At 42.7% G+C, this 7,984-nt stretch overlaps 2 non-coding genes across 2 annotated transcripts; both read left to right on the plus strand.

Annotated features, from left to right (window-relative positions):
* Positions 1-2,727: 2,727 nt before the first annotated feature.
* LOC135562006 (U1 spliceosomal RNA) lies at positions 2,728-2,891 on the plus strand. Its single transcript, XR_010459829.1, has one exon. It is a non-coding gene; the product is annotated as a U1 spliceosomal RNA (small nuclear RNA).
* Positions 2,892-6,488: 3,597 nt separating this feature from the next.
* Positions 6,489-6,652, plus strand: LOC135562007 (U1 spliceosomal RNA). Its single transcript, XR_010459830.1, has one exon. It is a non-coding gene; the product is annotated as a U1 spliceosomal RNA (small nuclear RNA).
* The last annotated feature ends 1,332 nt before the right edge of the window (positions 6,653-7,984 follow it).

The following is a 7,984-nucleotide window of genomic DNA, read 5'->3' on the forward strand; positions in this document are numbered from 1 at the left end:
GCTGTCCCTGGTCAAACATTACCACGCCACAGCCATTTCCCTGGTCAACCATTCCACAGACATTTCCCTGGTCAACCATTACCATGCCACAGCCATTTCCCTGGTCAACCATTACCACGCCACAGACATTCCTTGGTCTACCATGCCACAGACATTGCCCTGGTCAACCATGCCACAGACATTGCCCTGGTCAACCATGCCACAGACATTGCCCTGGTCAACCATGCCACAGACATTTCCCTGGTCAACCATGCCACAGACATTTCCCTGGTCAACCATTACCACGCCACAGTCATTTCCCTGGTCTACCATGCCACAGACATTTCCCTGGTCAACCATTACCATGCCACAGACATTTCCCTGGGTCAACCATGCCACAGACATTCCCTGGTCAACATTTCCCAGACATTTCCCTGGTCAACCATTACCATTCCACAGTCAATTCCCTGGTCAACCATTACCATTCCCTGGTCAACCATGTCATTTCCACAGACATTTCCCTGGTCAACCATTACCATGCCACAACCATTTTTCCCTGGTCAACCATTACCATGCCACAGATATTTCCCTGGTCAACCATTACCATGCCACAGACATTCCCTGGTCAACCATTACCATGCCACAGACATTTCCCTGGTCAACCATTACCATGCCACAGACATTTCCCTGGTCAACCATTACCATGCCACAGACATGTCCCTGGTCAAACATTACCATGCCACAGCCATTTCCCAGACATGGTCAACCATTCCACAGACATTTCCCTGGTCACAGACCCCTGGTCATTACCATGCCACAGCCATTTCCCTGGTCAACCATTACCACGCCACAGACATTCCTTGGTCAACCATTACCATGCCACAGACATTTCCCTGGTCAACCATGCCACAGACATTGCCCTGGTCAACCATGCCACAGACATTTCCCTGGTCAACCATGCCACAGACATTTCCCTGGTCAACCATGCCACAGACATTTCCCTGGTCAACCATTACCACGCCACAGTCATTTCCCTGGTCTACCATGCCACAGACATTTCCCTGGTCAACCATTACCATGCCACAGACATTTCCCTGGTCAACCATGCCACAGACATTTCCCTGGTCAACCATTACCATTCCACAGTCAATTCCCTGGTCAACCATTACCATTCCGCAGTCATTTCCCTGGTCAACCATTACCATGCCACAACCATTTCCCTGGTCAACCATTACCATGCCACAGATATTTCCCTGGTCAACCATTACCATGCCACAGACATTCCCTGGTCAACCATTACCATGCCACAGACATTCCCTGGTCAACCATTACCATGCCACAGACATTCCCTGGTCAACCATTCCACAGACATTTCCCTGGTCAACCATTCCACAGATATTTCCCTGGTCAACCATTACCATGCCACAGACATGTTCCTGGTCCACTTATTTCCTGATGAAGTCAGTCAAAACAGAGGTGTCAGTGGAGTGGGTCTTTCTAAAACCAGACTGTAGTTCTGATAAGAGTGTTCTCGCCAGTATATTCATCCATCTATTCATAAATGACTTTTCCCAGGACCTTAGACTGCACACTCAAAATAGATACAGGTCTGTTTTGCTGTCCTTCTTGTGGATAGGGGTCACTCTAACATTGGCCATACACAACAAACCTCAGATGGGCATTATTGCTATTACAAAATGGTTACAAACTACATTAGAACAGCAAAAACATTTGTTTTTGTCAATCTGCATTCAGGGATCAAACCACCCAGTTTATAATTTATAATAGATCACCTGTCTGAAAAGTACGACAAAACTACGAGTTGTAGTAGCCTATTCAATTGGCCCAGCGTTGTCCAGGTTTGGCTGGTGTAGGCCGTCATTGTAAATAAGAATTTGTTGCCTAGTTAAATAAAGGTTAAATAAATCAAAACTCAGCTATGGAGGTCAAAACAACCACTCAGTCAAGCTATTTTTGACTGTGATTTCAGTATGTGTATGTCGTATGCATCAATATGTGTAACACTTACTGTTATTAAGAAAAACGTTTCTCCCACGTCCTATTACCACAGATAGATCAATGGGTTAATTATTAACGTCTCTGTTACTGTAGCTACTAGAGGTGTGTGGAGTAGTCAGACAAAACGAGGATCGTAACTGATATGGGCAATTTTTTGGGATACGATTATGATCCAAGTCTTTTTTCGTAATAATATGTGATCGGAATAAACTTCTTTCTTTTTCGAGAAGCTACTACTGTGTCTTGTTGATGAAGTAGTAGGCTACTGTTTCTCCTCCATATCTGTGGGTCGTATGCCACCCTGTGGTCGATGGTGGAATCATATTTTACTGAGAGCAGAAAACAAGCGTGATGAAACTATTCCTACAACGTCTGGAACGCTACAAAACACCAGAAATAAGTGGTGTCTTTCGGTTGGCTGTGTGCACGAATGTGATTTCAGCATTTTGGTACATCGCCCTACTTGTGTGTAACCAGACCAACATTTAGACAAAAAATGCAATGTATATAGAATTTCTACCGTGTTGCATGATGGGAACAGAGTCGGTCCGTGAAATAATATAGTAATACAAAATGTATTGCTTTTTCTTCACCTTGTCCGCGACAGTATTCGTAAACGTCATTAAACCCTGTTCAATATGATGTGGTATTATCAGTAGTAGAAGTGGTAACCGTGAGTCAAACACCTTTGTCCTGGAATGAGTGCTCCTCTACCAACGTGTACAACTCATACTTACCTGGCAAGGGAGACACCGTGATCAAGAAGGCGGTTCACCCAGGGCGAGGCTCAGCCATTGCACTCCGGCTGTGCTGACCCCTGCGAATTTCTCAAATGTGGAAATCTCGATTGCATAATTTATGGTAGTGGGGGACTGCGTTCGCGCTCTCCCCTGATCTTGATGTTAAAAATAATGTAAGAAATAGTTAATTTCTGAAGAGATTTATTGACATTACCGTCTTTCCCATATCAGATGAATGGATATAGAATAGGGTCTTATTTTTCAAGACAAAACTAACGTCTCAGAGATACATTTAGTCTTCTGATAACCCCAACCTGTTATTGTAGCACCGGTGATTATGTCTTTCATGTCCTGATAAATGTCAAGGAAAAGGCCTACTTTTGTGCTTCCTCAGACGTAAATCTGGATTGAGGTCTTTTATTTGCTAGATAATTCATTTATATGACAGTTTGTAATTTAAACCCACAATAAACAAAATATTACTGCTCATTGTAACATAACGATCGACATAGTTTTAAAATGTGTTTATGTAACTCGCCAAATTTATTTAGTTTTTTATTTGACCTTTATTTAACCAGGTAGGCTAGTTGAGAACAAGTTCTCATTTGCACCTGCGACCTGGCCAAGATAAAGCAAAGCAGTTCGACACATACAACAACACAGAGTTACACATGGAATAAACAAAACATACAGTCAATAATACAGTAGAACAAAAGAAAACAAAAAGTCTATGTACAGTGAGTGCAAATGAGGGCAATAAATAGGCCATGGTGGGGAAGTAATTACAATATAACAATTGAAAGACTGGAATGGTAGATGTGCCGAAGATGAATGTGCAAGTATAGATACTGGGGTGCAAAGGAGCAAGATAAATAAATAAATACTGTATGGTGATCTGTGAGCTACTCTGACAGCTGGTGCTTAAAGCTAGTGAGGGAGATATGAGTCTCCAACTTCAAATCAAATCAAATGTATTTATATAGCCCTTCGTACATCAGCTGATATCTCAAAGTGCTGTACAGAAACCCAGCCCAAAACCCCAAACAGCAAGCAATGCAGATGTAGAAGCACGTTTAAGGAAAAACTCCCTAGAAATGCCAAAACCTAGGAAGAAACCTAGAGAGGAACCAGGCTATGTGGGGTGGCCAGTCCTCTTCTGGCTGTGCCGGGTGGAGATTATAACAGAACATGGCCAAGATGTTCATAAATGACAAGCATGGTCGTATAATAATAAGGCAGAACAGTTGAAACTGGAGCAGCAGTACGGTCAGGTGGACTGGGGACAGCAAGGAGTCATCATGTCAGGTAGTCCTGGGGCATGGTCCTAGGGCTCAGGTCCTCCGAGAGAGAGAAAGAGAGAATTAGAGAGAGCATATGTGGGGTGGCCAGTCCTCTTCTGGCTGTGCTGGGTGGAGATTATAACAGAACATGGCCAAGATGTTAAAATGTTCATAAATGACCAGCATGGTCGAATAATAATAAGGCAGAACAGTTGAAACTGGAGCAGTAGCACAGTCAGGTGGACTGGGGACAGCAAGGAGTCATCATGTCAGGTAGTCCTGGGGCATGGTCCTAGGTCTCAGGTCAGTTGAAACTGGAGCAGCAGCACGGCCAGGTGGACTGGGGACAGCACAGTTTTACAACCCACTGACATTACAACCCACTTTCAGATTACAACCCACTGATACTACAACCCACTGATACTACAACCCACTGACATGACAACCCACATTGACATTACAACCCACTGACAATACAACCCACTTTGACATTATAACCCACTGACAATACAACCCACTTCCACATTACAACCCACTGACATTACAACCCACTTTGACATTTACAACCCACTTTCACATTACAACCCACTGACATTACACAAAACGGATGGCACTGTGATAGACACATCCAGTTTGACATTACAACCCACTTTGTTGCATTACAACCCAATTCTGACATTTACAACCCACTTTGATGTGATTACAACCCACTGACATTACAACCCACTATTGTAGTTGTCATTTCTACAACCCAGAGTAGTTGCTGACATTACAACCCACTGAATTACAACCCACTTTAAGAGCATTGGAACCCACTGACATTAATGGCATTGACCAACTTTGAGGAGGGGCATTACAACCCACTTTCACATTACAAGAATCACCACTGACATTACAACCACGATTTGACATTACAACCCACTCTGACATTACAACCCACTGACACCATACAAACCCACTTTCCGACATTACAACCCACTGACATTACAACCTGAACTTGACATTACAACCCACTGACATTACAACCCACTTTGACATTACAACCCACTGACATTACAACCCACTGACATTACAACCCACTGACATTACAACCCACTGACATTACAACCCACTGACATTACAACCCACTGACATTACAACCCACTGACATTACAACCCACTTTGACATTACAACCCACTTTGACATTACAACCCACTGACATTACAACCCACTGACATTACAACCCACTGACATTACAACCCACGTTGACATTACAACCCACTGACATTACAACCCACTTTGACATTACAACCCACTTTTACATTACAACAAACTGACATTACAACAAACTGACATTACAACCCACTTTGACATTACAACCCACTGACATTACAACCCACTTTGACATTACAACCCACTGACATTACAACCCACTGACATTACAACCCACTGACATTACAACCCACTGACATTACAACCCACTGACATTACAACCCACTGACATTACAACCCACTTTGACATTACAACCCACTTTGACATTACAACCCACTGACATTACAACCCACTGACATTACAACCCACTGACATTACAACCCACTTTGACATTACAACCCACTGACATTACAACCCACTGACATTACAACCCACTGACATTACAACCCACTGACATTACAACCCACTTTGACATTACAACCCACTGACATTACAACCCACTTTGACATTACAACCCACTTTGACATTACAACCCACTGACATTACAACCCACTTTGACATTACAACCCACTTTGACATTACAACCCACTTTGACATTACAACCCACTTACATTACAACCCACTTTGAGAACGTGTAGGAAGGTAATTTGCCAACATCTATTTAGACATGTTAAAATGATTTTTTTTCCCCCGATTTTCATCCTATCTGACTATAATCTATACATTTACAGATTCAATTACAAATACGAGTATGGCCATGTCAGCACACCCCGAGTAGCTACTACTGTGTCTTGTTGATGAAGTAGTAGGCTACTGTTTCTCCTCCATATCTGTGGGTCGTATGCCACCCTGTGGTCGATGGTGGAATCATATTTTACTGAGAGCAGAAAACAAGCGTGATGAAACTATTCCTACAACGTCTGGAACGCTACAAAACACCAGAAATAAGTGGTGTCTTTCGGTTGGCTGTGTGCACGAATGTGATTTCAGCATTTTGGTACATCGCCCTACTTGTGTGTAACCAGACCAACATTTAGACAAAAAATGCAATGTATATAGAATTTCTACCGTGTTGCATGATGGGAAAACAATCGGTCCGTGAAATAATATAGTAATACAAAATGTATTGCTTTTCCTTCGCCTTGTCCGCGACAGTATTCGTAAACGTCATTAAACCTTGTTCAATATGATGTGGTATTATCAGTAGTAGAAGTGGTAACCGTGAGTCAAAGACCTTTCTCCTGGAACGAGTGCTCCTCTACCAACGTGTACAACTCATACTTACCTGGCAAGGGAGACACCGTGATCAAGAAGGCGGTTCACCCAGGGCGAGGCTCAGCCATTGCACTCCGGCTGTGCTGACCCCTGCGAATTTCTCAAATGTGGAAATCTCGATTGCATAATTTATGGTAGTGGGGGACTGCGTTCGCGCTCTCCCCTGATCTTGATGTTAAAAATAATGTAAGAAATAGTTAATTTCTGAAGAGATTTATTGACATTACCTACCGTCTTTTCCCATGTCAGATGAATGGATATAGAATAGGGTCTTATTTTTCAAGACAAAACTAACGTCTCAGAGATACATTTAGTCTTCTGATAACCCCAACCTGTTATTGTAGCACCGGTGATTATGTCTTTCATGTCCTGATAATGTCAAGGAAAAGGCCTGCTTTTGTGCTTCTTCAGACGTAAATCTGGATTGAGGTCTTTTATTTGCTAGATAATTCATTTATATGACCGTTTGTAATTTAAACCCACAATAAACAAAATATTACTGCTCATTGTAACATAACGATCGACATAGTTTTAAAATGTGTTCATGTAACTCGCCCAAATTTATTTAGTTTTTTATTTGACCTTTATTTAACCAGGTAGGCTAGTTGAGAACAAGTTCTCATTTGCACCTGCGACCTGGCCAAGATAAAGCGTAGCAATTCGACACATACAACAACACAGAGTTACACATGGAATAAACAAAACATACAGTCAATAATACAGTAGAACAAAAGAAAACAAAAAGTCTATGTACAGTGAGTGCAAATGAGGTAAGATAAGGGACATAGGGCAATAAATAGGCCATGGTGGGGAAGTAATTACAATATAACAATTGGAAAAAAGACTGGAATGGTAGATGTGCAGAAGATGAATGTGCAAGTAGAGATACTGGGGTGCAAAGGAGCAAGATAAATAAATAAATACTGTATGGTGATCTGTGAGCTACTCTGACAGCTGGTGCTTAAAGCTAGTGAGGGAGATATGAGTCTCCAACTTCAAATCAAATCAAATGTATTTATATAGCCCTTCGTACATCAGCTGATATCTCAAAGTGCTGTACAGAAACCCAGCCCAAAACCCCAAACAGCAAGCAATGCAGATGTAGAAGCACGGCGGCTAGGAAAAACTCCCTAGAAAGGCCAAAACCTAGGAAGAAACCTAGAGAGGAACCAGGCTATGTGGGGTGGCCAGTCCTCTTCTGGCTGTGCCGGGTGGAGATTATAACAGAACATGGCCAAGATGTTCATAAATGACAAGCATGGTCGTATAATAATAAGGCAGAACAGTTGAAACTGGAGCAGCAGCACGGTCAGGTGGACTGGGGACAGCAAGGAGTCATCATGTCAGGTAGTCCTGGGGCATGGTCCTAGGGCTCAGGTCCTCCGAGAGAGAGAAAGAGAGAATTAGAGAGAGCATATGTGGGGTGGCCAGTCCTCTTCTGGCTGTGCTGGGTGGAGATTATAACAGAACATGGCCAAGATGTTAAAATGTTCATAAA

Source organism: Oncorhynchus nerka, linkage group LG18 (assembly GCF_034236695.1).
Source record: "Oncorhynchus nerka isolate Pitt River linkage group LG18, Oner_Uvic_2.0, whole genome shotgun sequence".
NCBI lineage: Eukaryota > Metazoa > Chordata > Actinopteri > Salmoniformes > Salmonidae > Oncorhynchus > Oncorhynchus nerka.